The sequence below is a fragment of the Lutra lutra genome, chromosome 5 (assembly GCF_902655055.1).
Source record: "Lutra lutra chromosome 5, mLutLut1.2, whole genome shotgun sequence".
NCBI lineage: Eukaryota > Metazoa > Chordata > Mammalia > Carnivora > Mustelidae > Lutra > Lutra lutra.
Window position 1 is genome coordinate 34,997,046 of NC_062282.1, and position 18,136 is coordinate 35,015,181.

General features: G+C 40.3%; 1 protein-coding gene across 7 annotated transcripts in view; it reads left to right on the forward strand.

Moving 5' to 3' along the window:
- The window catches only part of NNT (nicotinamide nucleotide transhydrogenase), a 99,527-nt gene that overhangs the window by 32,664 nt on the left and 48,727 nt on the right, over positions 1 to 18,136 (forward strand). The gene's annotated exons all lie outside the window — the stretch shown is intronic.

Sequence of the window (18,136 nt, forward strand, 5' to 3'; positions counted from 1 at the left end):
CCAAGCTCTTCTTTCTGTCCTGTTTACCCAGATGATAACAGATAGGCGAGCTGGTCTCTCCAGACACCCACAGCCCACCAGAGCTGGCTAGGGGAAGCAGATGGCATGGGCTAGTGACACAGGGTTAACCCATAGAAGAATCTGTGAGTCTAGAAATGAGGTGGGTCAGTTACTGGAGGTGGACGCAGATCAGGCCAGCCAGGGGCTCATGGCGGTATTGGTGAAGTTCACTGACTCATGAACAAGCAGTGGCAGGAGAGCGCTGAAGGATTTTGTCCTTTCCTTTTGTGGCAGTGGCTTGTGGCCCAGCTGTTGCACAGGTGACTTTGAAGGAGGGATGGGGTGGCCTTTGCTGTAGCCCCCATCTGACCTTTGGAAGTTAGCTGCATGTTCCAGAGAGGTTATGAGCTGACTAGGTACAACAAATGGCCAGTAGAGGGTGCTAAAACATTTCCTCATGGAGTAAATGATTTCGGACAGGAAACTGGTTTTAGTCAAGTCATGCTCTTTTTGGACATAAGATAATTTGGACATAGTATATGGAATTATTATTGGGGATAAAGTCTAAAGTAAGCAATACAACTCAAGACTTCTTGTATAAAACACATACTCTTTTTAGGGCCTACTCCCTCCAATAATACTTATTTTTTAAATAAGGACTTTATAGTAAGTGTACTTTAGTAAAAGGTCAAATCGTGTAATAGTCTTAAAGAGGATTTGTTAAAGACGTTTTGTTAATCTGTTGCACTGAGCCTCTACTGTCTTCCGTCTTTTCTGAAGCAGTGATCTGTTCAGAGCATGTTCAAGTTTGATGAAGTGCCTGACTAGAGGGCTAGTCTTCTGTTATCTTTTTTTTTCCTTTTTTAAAAGATTTTATTTATTTATTTGACTCAGAGAGAGAGAGAGATTACAAGTAGGCAGAGAGGCAGGCAGAGGGGGAGGGGGAAACAGGCCCCCCACTGAGCACAGAACTTGATGCGGGGGCTTGATCCCAGGACCCGGAGATCATAACCTGAGCAGAGGCAGAGGCTTAACCCACTGAGCCACTCAGGCGTCCCTACATTTTTTTTTTTTTTAAAGATTTTATTTATTTATTTGACAGAGAGAGAGAGATCACAAGTAGGCAGAGAGGCAGGCAGAGAGAGGAAGGGAAGCAGGCTCCCCGCTGAGCAGAGAGCCCGACGTGGGGCTCAATCCCTGAGCCGAAGGCAGAGGCTTTAACCCACTGAGCCACCCAAGCACCCCAACCCTACAATTTTTTTTGAAAGCCAAAATAAAAGAGAAAAGTTGGTGGGAATATTATGAGGAGGAAGATGATTTTTCTAAAGATCTTTCTTATCCCTGGGGGACTGAGACCCAAAAGTGTGAGCATTTCAACAAAAAGATGAAAAGACTTTATAAAAGCACAAATACCCTTTGAAAAACTGTCCTTGGCATTGTACCTTGACTGGTTTATGTCCTGGGTCTCTGCATGGGTCACCTGATGTGTGTCGAGCTCCTGAAAGACTTCTCGGAACAGAAGCTGTTCTCAAGTTTCCTTGAGTGGATCCAAAGGGGATTAAGTCAAACGTCAGAAGTTGGCCAAGCTCACTTGCTTGGACACAGGTGCTTGGAAGGCTGCACACAGGACCGGATTTGGATAAGGACACTAAGAGGGGGGCATGGGCAGTTAGCTAGCTTCGGGTAGCAACCTTATGGAGCTGGCAAATTTTTTTTTTTTAAAGATTTTATTTATTTATTTATTTGTCAGAGAGAGAGAGAGCGAGAGCGAGCACAGGCAGGCAGAGTGGCAGCAGAGGCAGAAGGAGAAGCAGGCTCCCCGCCAAGCAAGGAGCCCAATGCGGGACTCGATCCCAGGACGCTGGGATCATGATCCGAGCCGAAGGCAGCCGCTTAACCAACTGAGCCACCCAGGCGTCCCAGCAAATTTTTGATCCTCCACAGTGCACTCAGTCTGCGGGCTTGAAAGAACAATTACATTGTGTTTGTGTAGATCGTATGTGGAATGAAATATCTCTGAAAGTTGCTAATTATTATGCTGCCATTTTGTACCACATACTTATGCCATCATCTGGACTCCCTAGATTGGGGTGGGTGAAGGGTTAAAGGCTCTAGTGTCACTTAATGTAGGTAGCTTCAGGACAGGGCTGACAGTCCCGTTTTGTGGTGCTCTGCACATACGGGAAGACTCCCCAACTTCCCTTTGTCCTTTGGGGCTACTATTAAAAAGTAAGTCCCTCTGGCCATGTTCAGGTTGTGCTCATAATCTTTTCTGCTAAACTTTTTGAGACTCGAGATTTTTCAGCATCTCTCTTGTTCTGGGTGCCATCCTGAGGTCTTCGTTGTTACAGTCTCTTATTTTTCAGTGCTGTCCATGGAATGAGAGAAAGAACACTCTCTTGGCTCAACTTTTGGGTAAGAATGCTGCAAAGGCCAACTTAAGATTGGGAACCTAGCTTTCTTAAATTTTCCAAAACCAGAATACTTGCCAAATTTGTAATTTGAGGTGGTTAGGTAGGTCTCTCAGGAGATAGAACTGGGAAGTAGTAGGAGGTCTGTCTAGGAGTTAGAAAGTGTTTATTGGTCAGGAAGGAAGATATTCATTGCTTGATTATAAATTATAATACCATAGGTCATATATGCTGGGACATCTTTTTAGGCACAATACAGATTATGATACTTTTTATCTATACTAGGTAAGGTCTGTAGAATATACCCTATACAGGATACTTGTGATAATTCTACATGACTCTGGAGAATTGGGAGGGGCTGTTTTCCCCGACATGCAAAGGCTATATGCATAGGACAGCAAACTAGAGATATTTTGCCATTGCCTGGAAAATCAGCATTGGTTCTCCATCTGACATTACTTGTCTTTTTGAAATCTGTCTATCCTGAAGAGTAGAAATATGGCACACAAGAATACTTTTTCACAGTAATGTTCAAACTTATGTTTAGGCAAGAGAATAATTGATACAGTGATATATTCTCCCATTTGTGAAAACCACCAAGATAATATTGTTTTCATGCCTCTACGGAGTTTTGGACCAGAGTCCATGTCTATTGTTTAGAGAGACTAGTCTTTTCCTTCTCTGTAAGCAAGAGGATCTCACAGTACAAAACTATAGAGATCAGTCATTTCTAACTTTCTTTTTTAAATTATTTATTGTGTTTTACTGACTGATCTAATTAATGGGTCCTCCTTCCCTCCCTTAAATTTATCATATGGCTGTATGGAATTTTGTAATATTACTTCTACGAATTTTCATTTGTTTTGAGAGTTTTGAAGGACAGAGAGAAAGACTTAAGTGTTGCAACATCAAGGGTTGGTAACCACAGGCTGTCTATACACCTCTTGGTAGCTTTCAGCACAAACAGGGCAACTTGTCATCAGGAGGAAGATGCCAAGATGGGGGAGTGTTCATTACCATTTATCAGTCGTGACTTCTGAGAGTGTGTTTGAGCACACTTAGTGAGTGATTGGGCCAAATTTAACAAATGGTCTGCTAGGAAAATTTACGGCATAGAATTATATTCTGGTTTGGTCTGTTATTTCTCCAAAAGTGTGTTGCAAGATTGGAAGCATCGTGTTCCCATCCCTGGCAGTCCCTGAGTTGAAAAGGATTGGGAGGCCGAGGCCATCTCTGGGGAAGAATGCCGGATGGAGTTACTGCGAGCAGCTAGTGTGGCCCTCCACGTGCCTTTCAGTATTTTCCTTCTTTCCACTCTCCCTATACTTTCTTGTGCCTCCATGTTGGGGTGGTCTAGCTGCTCTAAGAAAAGAAAGCAAGGCAAAAGCTCAGACATTACGGAAATTTACTCCTTGCTCAGTTAACAGGAATGGGCGGTTGACACACTGGTGGGCAACTCTCCTTCACGTGGTTGTCTGGGGATTCAGGTAGGACAGTGTAGCTGTCGTCATCATTATGAGGCACTGAAGGGCACTCTAGGCACGGTCTTTCTTCCAGTCAGCCGGAAGGGATGGGGACATAGAAGAATGTGCATAGGATGCCTAGAAATGCCACCTATCACTCCTGCTCATGTTTCTTCGGAAGGCTTAGTCATATGGCCAAACCTAACTGTTAAGAGATGCTGGGAATTGTTGCTTTGCTGTGTGTGCAGGAATAACAGAACATTGTATTAGTCTGCTAATTAGTTAGCTAATTAGTAGCTAATTTTGCTAAGAAAATCCCAGTTTAAACAAGGTGTTTATTTTCTCACAATCTGGAGGTTGGCAGTTCCAGGTCAAGGCATAGGCAGGTCTGGTTTCTTCTGAGTCCTCTCTGGCTTGTAGATGGTTCTGTTCTTGCTGTGTCCTCACATGGTCTTGGCCTCTTTTCGTATCCACATTTTCTCTTATTTTAAGGATATCCATCAGACTGGATTAGGGCCCAGCCTAATTGCTTCATTTTAACTTAATCATCTCTCTAAAAGCCTTCGCTCCAAATACAGTCCTATTTTAAGGTACTAGGGGTCAGGGCTCCAACATAGGAATTTTCTGGGGACACAGTTCAGCCCAAAACAAACATGGATTTTGGTGAGCAGCTAATAGCTTTTTCCTTTTTCTCACTTTGTAGTTTTATCTGCTCATGTTTAATGCATTCACAGGGGATCGATCTTGGATTTAGAGCCCGATAGAGTAGATTCAGATGCTAGGTCCACTGCCTGATAGCTGGCTGATGTGTCTCTCTGAACCTCCAAGTCTTCATCTCTGAAAATGGGGTAAAATTTTTATCCCATAGATCTCTTTCATGAGTAGATGAAGAAAACAATCCCATGTAGGGCCTGGCATAGAGAGCAGTAGCGTTGTTCTCTTTTCTGCCATTGGTGATGCCTGGTCTTACAAATGGTACTCAGGACTGAAAACTTACCTTTTTTCTTTTTTTAAGATTTTATTTATTTATTTATTTGAGAGAGAGAGAGAACGAGCCCATGCACGCCTGCATAAGCTGGGGGAGGGGCAAAGGAAGAGGGAATGAGAATATCAAGCAGACTCCTCGCTGGGTGCGGAGTCCAACTTGGGGCTCAGTCTCGTGACGCTGAGATCATGATCTGAACCATAATCAAGATTCATACCTAACCAACTGAGCCACCCAGGCACCCCTTGACTTTTTTAATAGGAAGTCCAGACAGTCTCAAAGACTCTGTGGAATGTCTAAGACATTCCCTGAAAAACTGCATTTTCCAAAGCTATGCATTTCATTAAGGCTCTTTTGTCAGTTAATCTCATCCTGACCTAAGCTGAATAACATGGGAAATAAGCAGTATTATTTCTATTTTTAAAAATAATCTTTTGGGGCGCCTGGGTGGCTCAGTGGTTAAAGCCTCTGCCTTCGGCTCAGGTCATGATCTCAGGGTCCTGGGATCGAGCGCCTCATCGGGCTCTCTGCTCAGCGGGGAGCCTGCCTCCTCCTCCTCTCTCTCTGCCTGCCTCTCTGCCTACTTGTGATCTGTCTGTCAAATAAATAAAAATCTTTAAAAAAAATCTTTTAAAAATCTTTTAATTATTTTATAAAACTAGTAAAATCAGAATGTGTCATAAATATTCATTGCTTCAGTTTTTAAGGCATTTTGGTAGCAAAGGTACATCTAAGCATGTGTTGGAAGGAACACAAAGAATGTTGTAATTTATACAAGAATATAGAATGTATATGTTTGAGAATGTATACCTTATATGTTTCTGGGGTGCCTGGGTGGTGCAGTCGGTTGAGCATCTGCCTTTGGCTCAGGTCATGATCCCGGGGTCCTGGGATCGAGTGCCCCATCAGGCTCCTTGCTCAGCGGGGAGCCTGCTTCTCCCTCTGCCTGCTGCTCCCCTACTTGTGCTCTTTCTCTCTGACAAATAAATAAATACAATCTTTAAAAAAAAAGAATATTATACTTTCACGCTATAATTTAAATATGGTAGACTGTTTTTTTAAGAATTCCTACTGCTTATGGAGCCATGGTAAAATCTTGACAAATTTTGATTTTCATTTATACAGAATTTTGCCTCTATGAGAGGTGGATTATTAAGATAATCCTTAAAAAATTTTTTATGAATGTGTCCTTTAATAATTAGGTAAAAGCTTGTTTTTAGTTTTTTTCGTTCAACAGATCTTTCGGGATTTCTCTAATTTGCTAAAATATGCTGTTGACTAATCATATTTCGTAAGTATTACATTTAGAAATATCTCACGGCATTCGATTTGTAAAAGCCAAGGTTTTGCTGGCCTGGCTTTCTCTCTGTTCCTTATACAAATAATTAATTGTGCAGAGAAAACTTGTCTCTACTTTTATGGATAGAACTCACATGTTAAATACTCTGCTTGGCTCTTTAAGCTTGGGTTAGAATCTCTGTTCGCGAACATAGCTGTCTATAGCTTAGCCAGTGATAACATAGAAGGAGGGGTTGAATCAGTATGTTGCTCCATGCACCATGAGGCTGGCTAAATCAGACCAAGTAGATGAAAGACCCAAGGATCACATACTCTGCAGTTTCTTGCCATTTCCGGTCAATTACATAATTATCTGTTTTTCTCATAGGTATACGTAAGTGTATAAAAACCCTTTTGTCCTTCTCTGTAGGCATTTTTATAGCTTAAGAGCCAAAGCTTTAACCCCCATCTGTGATTTTGAAATTCCAAAAGAGCCTTTGGTATGTATTGATTATGATGACTTTGGCTGTCAGAAGCAGAAATTCCTGCACATTCTGCCTTAAACAGAAAGGATATTTCTTGGGTCATGTATGCAGAGGAAGTCCAGTCAGAAGTGTGGGTAGGTGTGCTGACATCAGGGGGCTTTCACTGTGCTCCTGTGTTCTCTTGCCTTGCCCTGCTCTGTGAGTTGGCCCTGTCCTCAGTGCTGGAAGGCAGCAGCGGGTGGAGCCCTCTGCCATGCCCAACACAATGTCCACAGGACAAGACAGGTCAGTTCCGATGGTTCCCTCATGAAGAGGAAGGAAACTTCTTTTTCAGAAGCCCCGAGCAAACCTTCCCGTGTTCTTATTGGCCTTCATTGGGTTAGTGACCATCTCTGAGCCAGTTCACGGAGACAGGGCAATGAGATACCCATTGGCTTACATCTGGATTTCTGAACTGGTCACTAATAAGGTGATGAGATTACTCTTAGGCCAACCAGCCTGCATCTGGAGTGGTTTCTGGGGTCAAGTTCCTAGACTGCGTGGAGAAAATGGAAATCAGAGTAGTGACCAGAGGACAAACAAAGTGGGTGCTGGGTAAACAACAGTGCTCAGTGCAAAATTGTGTACTATTAATAATGACATTTCTTTATGTATAGATGCTGTAGTTCAGAATATCTTTACATGCTGTACTTTCCATTGAATCAGTGTATAGTATTGCATTACGTTAAAAATTCTCCTTGTCTTGTTAGTGCTTGTTCATGAGATATTCGTTTTGGTTTGGATAAATATATTCTGTAATTTGTATTTTTAATGTCTTTGCTCCTATATTGTTAAATATACTATGACCTTGTTAAAGCAGAAAGTTTTTCTTGAGCTTGTCTAATTGGATGCCTTATAGGTCAGGAAGTTAGGAATTTCCCCCATCCAATTACATACTATTGAATAATTCCAGTAAATAATGCTAAAACTTCTTTAGAATCATTATAGAATTTTGTGGTAAATCCATTTCATCTTGGTGTCTTTTTTTTTTTTAAGATTTTATTTATTTATTTGAGAGAGAGAGAGGGAGAGCGAGCAAGAGAGAGCATAGGTGGAGGGGAGGGGCAGAGGCAGAGGGAGAAGCAGACTGCTCTCTGAGCAGCGCTCATGATCAGAGCGGATGGCAGATGATTAACCGACTGAGCCACCCAGACTCCCCTTGGTGTCTTGTCCTTAATATTTTTAGTGGTTTCCTCTTAATTTGTTTGTTTGTTTGTTTGATGTGATTAAAGTTGTCTGTGAGGGCTTGATTCTTTTCCTGGTAGAGTCTGAGAATTTATTGATTTCAGATGCTCATATTAAGCCTGATTTATTCAATGAAGTATAATATATTGAAACTTTCTGGTAACTCTTTACTCATTGGTATTTAGTTTAAGCTAAATCACTCTTCTGAATATCATCTTGCAGAGAGGGCAATGATATTTTTTTTGCTATATAGCCCTAGTTGTTACAGCTATCTATCTTTCTTTCTTTCTTTCTTTCTTTCTCTTTTAAGTAATCTCTATACCCATGTGGGGCTTGAACTCATGACCCTGAGATCGAGACTAAGAGTCACATGCTCTTCCAACCGAAGCCAGGCAGGTGCCCCTAAAGCTGTTTTCAGAAATGGGTAACTTTTCTAGAAATTTCTTTTTTTTTTTTTAAGATTTTTTAATTTATTTGGGGAGGAGGGGAGAGAGAGAGAGTGAGCAGGAAGGGGAAGGGCAGAGGAAGAGGGAGAGAGCAGATCTCAAGCAGGCTTGTCTCTGGGCATGGAGCTGGATGCAGGGCTCAGTCTCACAACCCTGAGATCATGACCCAAGCTGAAACCAAGAGTTGGATGCTTAACTGACTCAGCCAGCCAGGCACCTCTGGAAGTTTCTAACTTTAATACTTTTAAAACTTCATCTTAGCGTTCACTTAATGAGAAAATACATAGTATGAAAAGAATTCTATGAATTCTAAAACTGTGACTTAAGTCATATTTAGAATGTATGTGTGTGGATCACAGCAATACATCCACACAGCTAGAAATGGTGCACAGGTGAGGCACTTTTTCAGCCTGGAGCCAATTCTGATGCACCAGAGATTCAAGGATACTCACCTGAATCTATGCCATCCCCACTCACCCTGAATAATGGCCAACCAATTAGGAAACTATGAAAATTTTTAGATGACTCCTTTAAATACCTCAACTGTTTTGGATAATGTAACTCTTCGCTAAGCTTTGAATGTAGCTTCTTTCAGTCCTAAATATTAGTCTTCATAGTTACAGGGAAAATTTTCCTTCCCTATCCAGCCTGAATGTGGTAGGCACTAAATAGTACTTGAGTGAATGAATATATGAATATTTGAATGATGACTGTGACGACACGATGTCCTACCATTGCCTTGGCTAAGATATGGAAACAAACATTCCCCACTGGGAGAGAACAGAATAATCTTACCATGAATGTGATGTCCAAGAACCAGGAGGAACCAAGAAATAATTTATGAAGTTGGACATCAGGTCAGATCTCTTAGCCACAGTTTGCATTGTGCCAGGAAGTACATAAATAAAAAGTTCTCTTTGTTGATTTTTTTCTGTCATTTTTTCTGTTGTCGTTGTTTTTGGTGGAGGTGGTTTGAGGAAATGTAACAATTTTGGTCTTTTTGTGTAGCTCATGTTTTGCAGATAAAATTATAAAATTAACAGAAATGAGCAAAGGGGAAAGCCCAGTTGTGCCTGCTTAACAAAACAAAACAAAACAAAACACCTCTTACTGCCTTTTAAGAAGAGTAACTCCTCTTCTTTTCTTTTCTTTTTTTTGGTAGGATTTTATTTATTTACTTTAGAGAGAGAGCAAGCAAGAGAGAGCGTGAGCATGGTGGCAGGGAGGGCAGAAGGAGAAGCAGACTCCCCACTGAGTGGGGAGCTGATGCAGGGCTTGATCTCAAGACCCCAGGATCATGATCTGAGATGAAGCCATATGCTTAACCAACTGAGCCCTCCAGGCTTCCCTTTATTTCTTTTTAGTTAAAAAAAAATTTTTTTTTTTTTTAAATTTTCAGTGTTCCAAGATTCCATAAACAAAATTGTTTATGCACCACACCCAGTGCTCCATGCAATACGTGCCCTCCTTGATACCCACTACCAGGCTCATCCAACCCCCCCCCCCTCCCCTCCAAACCCCTCAGTTTGTTCCTCATAGTCCACAGTCTCTCATGGTTTATCTCCCCCTCCGATTTCCCCCAATTCACTTTTCCTTTCCTTGTCCTAATGTCCTCCATGTTATTCTTTATGCTCCACAAGTAAGTGAAACCATATGATAATTGACTCTCTCTTCTTGACTTACTTCACTCAGCATAATCTCTTCCAGTCCCATCCATGTTGATACAAAAGTTGGATATTTATCCTTTCTGATGGAGGCATAATATTCCATTGTATATATGGACCATATCTTCTTTATCCATTCATCTGTTGAAGGGCATCTTGGCTCTTTCCACAGTTTGCTGACTGTGGCCATTGCTGCTATGAACATTGGGGTACAGATGGCCTTTCTTTTCACTACATCTGTATCTTTGGGGTAAATACCCAGTAGTGCAATTGCAGGGTCATAGGGAAGCTCTATTTTTAGTTTCTTAAGGAATCTCCACACTGTTTTCCAAAGTGGCTGCACCAACTTGCATTCCTACCAACAGTGTAAGAGGGTTCCCCTTTCTCCACATCCTCTCCAACACTTGTTATTTACTATCTTGTTAATTTTGGTCATTCTTACTGGTGTAAGGTGGTATCTCAATGTGGTTTTGATTTGAATCTCCCTGATGGCTAATGGTGATGAACATTTTTTCATGTGTTTGTTAGCCATTTGCATGTCTTCTTTGGAGAATGTCTGTTCATGTCTTCTGACCATTTTTTGATGTGATTATCTGTTTTTTGAGTTTGAGGAGTTCTTTATAGATCTTGGATATCAGCTCTTTGTCTCTAGTGTCATTTGTGAATATCTTCTCCCATTCCGTGGGTTGCCTCTTTGTTTTGTTGACTGATTCCTTTTCTGTGCAGAATCTTTTGATCTTGATGAAGTTCCAAAAGTTCATTTTTCACTTTTGTTTCCTTTGCCTTTGGAGATGTGTCTTGAAAGAGGTTGCTGTGGCCAGTGTTGAAGAGGTTACTGCCTGTGTTCTCCTCTAGGATTCTGATAGATTCCTGCCACACATTTCGAGTTTATCTTTGTGTATGGTGTAAGAGAATGGTCGAGTTTCATTCTTCTATACATAGTTGTCCAATTTTCCCAGCACCATTTATTGAAGAGACTGTCTTTTTTCCACTGGATATTTTTTCCTGCTTTGTTGAAGATTATTTGACCATAGAGTTGCAGGTCCATATCTGGGCTCTTTACTCTGTTCCACTGGTCTATGTGTCTTTTTGTGCCAGTACCATGCTGTCTTGGTGATCATAGCTTTGTAGTAAAGCTTGAAATCAGGCAACGTGATGTCCCAGTTTTATTTTTCTTTTTCAACATTTCCTTAGCAATTGGAGTCTTTTCTGTTTCTATAAAAATTTTAGGATTGCTTGTTCTAGCACTTTGAAAAATGCCAGGCTCCCCTTTAATTAACTCTTCTGACTTCTGCACTTATGTCTTGAAACACTTGATATGATCATTTGATCTTTTATTCTTCTATCTAGAATCTATACCAGACTGTCTCTAGGGTATATGGGATATCTCTTTATATTTGAAGGATTTGAATTAAATAATTGGATATAGTCTTATCTTTGTTTTATATTGTAAAAATCTTCCTGTTTGCTATCCATCCTTATTTAGGTCTCTGTCTCACTCTGTAAGTGTTTTAGAAGCACTTTGAAAGGCTGTCCTAACTGTGTAGCTTCATTTGCTGTAGCAATATTCAACTGGTTTTTAAGTTGTTTTAACTCTTCTAGTACAACTCTTTTTTTTTTTTTAAGATTTTATTTACTTACTTATTTAAGAGAGAAAGAGAGCATGACTGCACAAGTTGGGGGAGGACCAGGGGGAGAGGGACAGGCAAACCCTAGGCTGAGTGTGGAGCCCAACTTGGGGCTCAGTCCCAGAACCCTGAGATCATGACCTGAGCCAAAACCAAGAGTCAGATACTTTAACCCGCTGAGCCACCCAGGTATCCCTCTTCCAATACAACTCTTAATTTATGTCTTCAATCTAGAGAAGAAACTGGTTGTGATTATACAGGAGTACTTTATTTATTTAGGAATACTTTATTATTATTATTGTTGTTGTTATTTTATAAAAATAGTATGTGACTTTGGAAATGCGGTAAAGTACAAAGTAGAAAATAAAGATTGTCTGTGATCTCTCTACTCAGTGAAAAATACTATTAACATTTTACTGTTTCCTTTTAGCTTTTTTTTCCATGCATTTTATTTTTATTTTTATTTTATTTTATTTTTTTTAAATTTTTTAAAATTTATTTTCCGCGTAAAAGTATTCATTGTTTTTGCACCACACTCAGTGCTCCATGCAATCCGTGCCCTCTCTAATACCCACCACCTGGTTCCCCCAACCTCCCATCCTCCTCCCCTTCAAAACCCTCATTGTTTTTCAGAGTCCATAGTCTCTCATGGTTCACCTCCCCTTCCAATTTCCCTCAACTCCCTTCTCCTCTCTAACTCCCCTTGTCCTCCATGCTATTTGTTATGCTCCACAAATAAGTGAAACCATACGATAATTGACTCTCTCTGCTTGACTTATTTCACTCAGCATAATCTCTTCCAGTCCCGTCATGTTGCTACAAAAGTTGGGTATTTATCCTTTCTTATGGAGGCAATATACTCCATAGTGTATATGGACCACATCTTCCTTATCCATTCATCCGTTGAAGGGCATCTTGGTTCTTTCCACAGTTTGGCGACCGTGGCCATTGCTGCTATAAACATTGGGGTACAGATGGCCCTTCTTTTCACTACATCTGTATCTTTGGGGTAAATACCCAGTAGTACAATTGTAGGGTCATAGGGAAGCTCTATTTTTAATTTCTTGAGGAATCTCCACACTGTTTTCCAAAGTGGCTGCACCAACTTGCATTCCCACCAACAGTGTAAGAGGGTTCCCCTTTCTCCACATCCCCTCCAACACATGTTGTTTCCTGTCTTGCTAATTTTGGCCATTCTAACTGGTGTAAGGTGATATCTCAATGTGGTTTTAATTTGAATCTCCCTGATGGCTAGTGATGATGAACATTTTTTCATGTGTCTGATAGCCATTTGTATGTCTTCATGGAGAAGTGTCTGTTCATATCTTCTGCCCATTTTTTTATATGATTGTCTGTTCTGTGTGTGTTGAGTTTGAGGAGTTCTTTATAGATCCTGGATATCAACCTTTTGTCTGTACTGTCATTTGCAAATATCTTCTCCCATTCCATGGGTTGCCTCTTTGTTTTGTTGACTGTTTCCTTTGCTGTGCAGAAGCTTTTGATTTTGATGAAGTCCCAAAAGTTTATTTTCGCTTTTGTTTCCGTTGCCTTTGGAGATATATCTTGAAAGAAGTTGCTGTGGCTGATATCGAAGAGGTTACTGCCTATATTCTCCTCTAGGATTCTGATGGATTCCTGTCTCATGTTGAGGTCTTTTATCCATTTCGAGTTTATCTTTGTGTACCGTATAAGAGAATGGTTGAGTTTCATTCTTCTACATATAGCTGTCCAGTTTTCCCAGAACCATTTATTGAAGAGACTTTCTTTTTTCCACTGGATATTTTTTCCTGTTTTGTCGAAGATTATGTGACCATAGAGTTGAGGGTCCATATCTGGGCTCTCTACTCTGTTCCACGGGTCTGTGTATCTGTTCTCATGCCAGTACCATGCTGTCTTGGTGATCACAGCTTTATAGTAAAGCTTGAAATCAGGTAACGTGATACCCCCAGTTTTATTTTTGTTTTTCAACATTTCCATGCATTTTTTTAAAAAGATTTTATTTATTTATTTGACAGACAGAGATCACAAGTAGGCAGAGAGGCAGGCAAAGAGAGGGGGAAACAGGCTCCCCACTGAGCAGAGAGCCTGATGTGGGGCTCGATCCCAGGACCCTGAGATCATGACCTGAGCAGAAGGCAGAGGCTTTAACCCACTGAACCACCCAGGTGCCCCTCCATGCATTTTTATCCTGTTGGATCAGGATATAATATCATTCTCATTTTTCACATTTATTTTATTTTAAAGATTTTGTTAATTTATTTGACAGAGAGAGAGATAGAGAGAGGACAAGCAGGGGGAACAGCAGGCAGAGGGAGAGGGAGAAGCAGGCTCCCCGCAGAGCAGGGAACCTGATGTGGGACTCAATCCCAGAACCCTGGGAACATGACCTGAGCCGACAGCAGGCACTTAATCAACTGAGCCACCCAGGCGCCCCTCATTTTTCCCATTTAATACTATATCATAAGTTTTCTCCTTCATATAGCATGATGAGTCATTAAGAAATTTTTGTACATATATTTTAATTTTGGGGGGATTTTCTTATTTTAATGCACCACATTTTATTCAATGGTTAATGCAAAGTTGGGCTTTTCATTTAATTCCACTTTTTGTCAATTAAAAATAATGCTCTGACATTTTTTCTGTGTTATTTCATCATGTGTGCCTTCATTTATTTCCCTGGGATTAATCAAATCTTAGAAGTAGAATTACTGGTTGAGTGGATATCAACATTTTTGGCTGATTGATACATACTGGTAAATTATGCTTTCCTGAAACTTTTACGTAGTTCATAATCTCATCAATAGATCATCCAGCTAATTGTTTCATTTCAACATTGTTATGATTTTTAAAAGATTTTATTTTTAAGTAATTTCTACACCCAGTGTGGGGCTTGAATTTATAACCCCAAGATCATGAGTCTTATGCTCTACTGAATGAGCCATCCAGATCTCCCCATTATTATGATTTTTTGATTCTTTCATTTTGAGAGACAAAAAAAAGTATCTCACTTTTTTAACTTTGATTCATATAAGGGTGAACTTTTTTTTTAATTTGGTCATTACCATTTCTTTTAGAATTAACCATTTGTGTTCGTTTTTCATGTGTTAGGATCTTAGTGTTTTGTCTTTAATAAATTTTTTATTATATTAAATTGAATTATATTAAATTTTTATTATATTAACTTTTTGTCATATTGATTTTTGAGGAGTATAATACATACATATTTCATATTTTAATCTATTGATGTTTTCCTTATTTTCCTCATTGCTTTAAATTTTTTTTTTTTTAAAGATTTTATTTATTTATTTATTTGACAGACAGAGATCACAAGCAGGCAGAGAGGCAGGCAGAGAGAGAGGAGGAAGCAGGCCCCCCGCTGAGCAGAGAGCCCGATGCGGGTATCGATCCCAGGACCCCGAGATCATGACCCAAGCCGAAGGCAGCGGCGCAACCCACTGAGCCACCCAGGCGCCCCTCCTCATTGTTTTAATTTAAGAAATACTTTTTAATTCAAAGACTAGAGAGAGATTCACCAAGGTTTCCTTTTTTCTTTTTCTTTATGGGTTGATTCTCTCTCTCTCTCTTTTTTTAAGATTTTATTTATTTTTTGACAGAGGTCACAAGTAGGCAGAGAGGCAGGCAGAGAGAGAGAGTGGCAAGCAGGCTCCCTGCTAAGCAGAGAGCCCGATGCGGGGCTTGATCCCAGGACCCTGAGATCATGACCTGAGCTGAACGTAGAGGCTTAACCCACTGAGCCACCCAAGTGCTCCAATTCTCTCTCTTTTTAAAAATTTTATTTAAGTGATCTCTGCACCCAGTGTGAGGCTTAAACTCATGACCCCAAGATCAAGAGTTGCATGCTCTCCTGATTGAGCCAGCCAGGTGCCACAAAGGCTCATTCTCTCTCTTTTTTTTTTTTTTAAAGATTTTATTTATTTATTTGACACACAGAGATCACAAGTAGGCAGAGGGGCAGTCAAGAGAGAGAGGAGGAAGCAGGCTCCCTGCCGAGCAGAGAGCCCGATGCGGGGCTCGATCCCAGGACCCTGGGATCATGACCTGAGCCAAAGGCAGAGGCTTTAACCCACTGAGCCACTCAGGTGCCCCAGGCTCATTCTCTTTTATAATTCATTCTGATCAATAAAATTTAGAGTTTAGTTTGAAGTCTGATATTAGACTTGGGTAGATTCCCCTCCCCCCATATCTCACTGATCATCTTATACCTTTTGTTCCTTCCATTTTGTGATGTCACATTTATCATATATTACATTTTTACCCTAGTAGGCCATCAGGGTAAGACAGTATTTTGAAATTGCCTTCTTAGTCTTCCTCTTGAACTATTCTTTTGGGGATTTGCTCATTTGGAACTTTTATGTTCCAAATTTATGTACTCTGCTCCTCTTTTGGCTCTATTTTTTCCCTTCTGTTTTCAATTTTCATTTCTGCACTTTTAGAATTTTCAAAAAATTAATCCACATGTGAACGCTTAAAGCCAGCTGCACTATTATATTCATCATTGTATTCCCTGTAGCCTTTATTGATTTTTTTTATTTTTTTATTTTTATTTTTATTTTTTTTAAAGATTTTATTTATTTATTTGACAGAGAGATCACAAGCAGGCAGAGAGGCAGGCAGAGAGAGAGGAGGAAGCAGGCTCCCTGCTGAGCAGAGAGCCCGATGCGGGGCTCGATCCCAGGACTCCGAGATCATGACCTGAGCCGAAGGCAGCGGCTTAACCCACTGAGCCACCCAGGCGCCCCTATTGATTTTTTTTAAATTATAAAATTAAAACTAGCTCTTACAGAAAATTTAGGAGATAAAAGCACAAAGAAGAAAATATTCTTACCACTCAAGATGTCCTGCTATGGCTAAATATTATACAACATAGAATTTACTAGAAACTATATAGTATATGTAGTGTTTCATGTATGTATATAAATATATATAAAATTCATATATGTATATATAAATTTTTTTTACATTAAGGCAGCAGTCTATGCATACTATTTTGCTGTGTGCATTTTACTTATAATAGTTTCATGTATTCTAAGTATTCCTCCGTGCCTTAAATAAATTTTAACTCACCCTCTAGTTATTTGACTAAAGAAATTACTTTATGTGAAGGAATAGCCTATCCTTTCAAAAGTGAATGGACTTCAGACTGACAGTATAGCCAGAACACTTACTATCTTTGTTAAGATGCAAGTGTGTGCATTTAAAGGTGTGTCAGCCAGTGCCTAATTGTTTTGTGAAGGTTGAGTGAATAAAATCAAAGACAAATCGGTGGTATATTGGATGTTTTCTAGGGAGCCTAAATGGTTTTGGCCACTTCAAGTCACTAGGGTGCCACAGTCCAGAACTGATCTTAGCTCTCACTGGGTCAGAAGAAGGAGGGACTCCAGAATTTTTAGGGTGGGAGGAATTTGATGCCAAATCGAATTTGCGAAGCCTATGCCTGTAAAGTGGGGGCAGTTAGAAGTCAAAGGGGGTGCATTTGGACCCACATTGCACCATCAGACATACCAGCCTAAGACTGGAGGGAACAAGTAAGGTGTGAGGAAAAGCTGTTGCAAGCAAGAGGCTGGTTCAAGGAGAGGAGGTCGTGGACTAGAAAAGAGGAAGAAGGACGATCGGAAACACCTAGAAAGTACACATTGGCACTTGAAGTTTGCCAGTTTACATGGATGCGACCATGCGATCCATAGCTTTATATTCTCTCAGAGTTCAGCAGCATGACCTCTGGGGGGGTGGGGGCAAGAGTCCTCAGATGTATGTTCTTTGCATCCCCAAATTCTTATGCTTGAGTAAAGTTTAAATATCCAGGATAGCTTTGTTGGACTGTAGTGGGGGAGAGTAGAGGAAAGGAATATTTCCAGAGAATTTTGAGAGGTGGTGAAACCGCCAGGACTTCAGAGTGTTGTCTCTGGGGGAAATACCTCCTCATTCTTGCTCTTTCATGGAGAGTCAAGGGGTTATCCAACAAACCATGTGACAGCTGGTCCTGCGTGGCTGGAACAGAAGGTCCAGGGGGGCAGTCATGAGATAAAATGAGAGAAAGAGTGCTTATACCCAGTCAGGAAGGCCTTCAGTAAGAGGAGGCCTGGGATTTGGACTTTATCTTGGCAGTATACAGTTGGTGTTGAGAAAGAGAGAAGTACTGTATAAATACCGCTTTGTACCTTTACAACTCTTTTTTTCCACATGTGCTACAAATCTTTATTTTTCTTTTTTTGAATCCCACGTTTTCCAACCAAGTGGATTGAAAAACAGATAATTATAGTGCAAATTTTATTTTATATTTATTTCCATTTATAAAATCAATAGTGGTCTTCCTAAAATTCTGTAAACAGAGTTGAAAACTTTCTGAAAGAGGAGATAATGATACTGAGGCTGTTAACTCTCTACTTTTCTACTACCAGTCTCACAAGTTTATTTCCTTTGTCTTTTGGCTAACGCATACATTGTTCCGTGAAACTTGAGCATCGTAATATACTGATGGTGTGGGCCCTGTTGAATGTTACTAATCTAGGTTAGGTTGAAAAATCTTAAAGA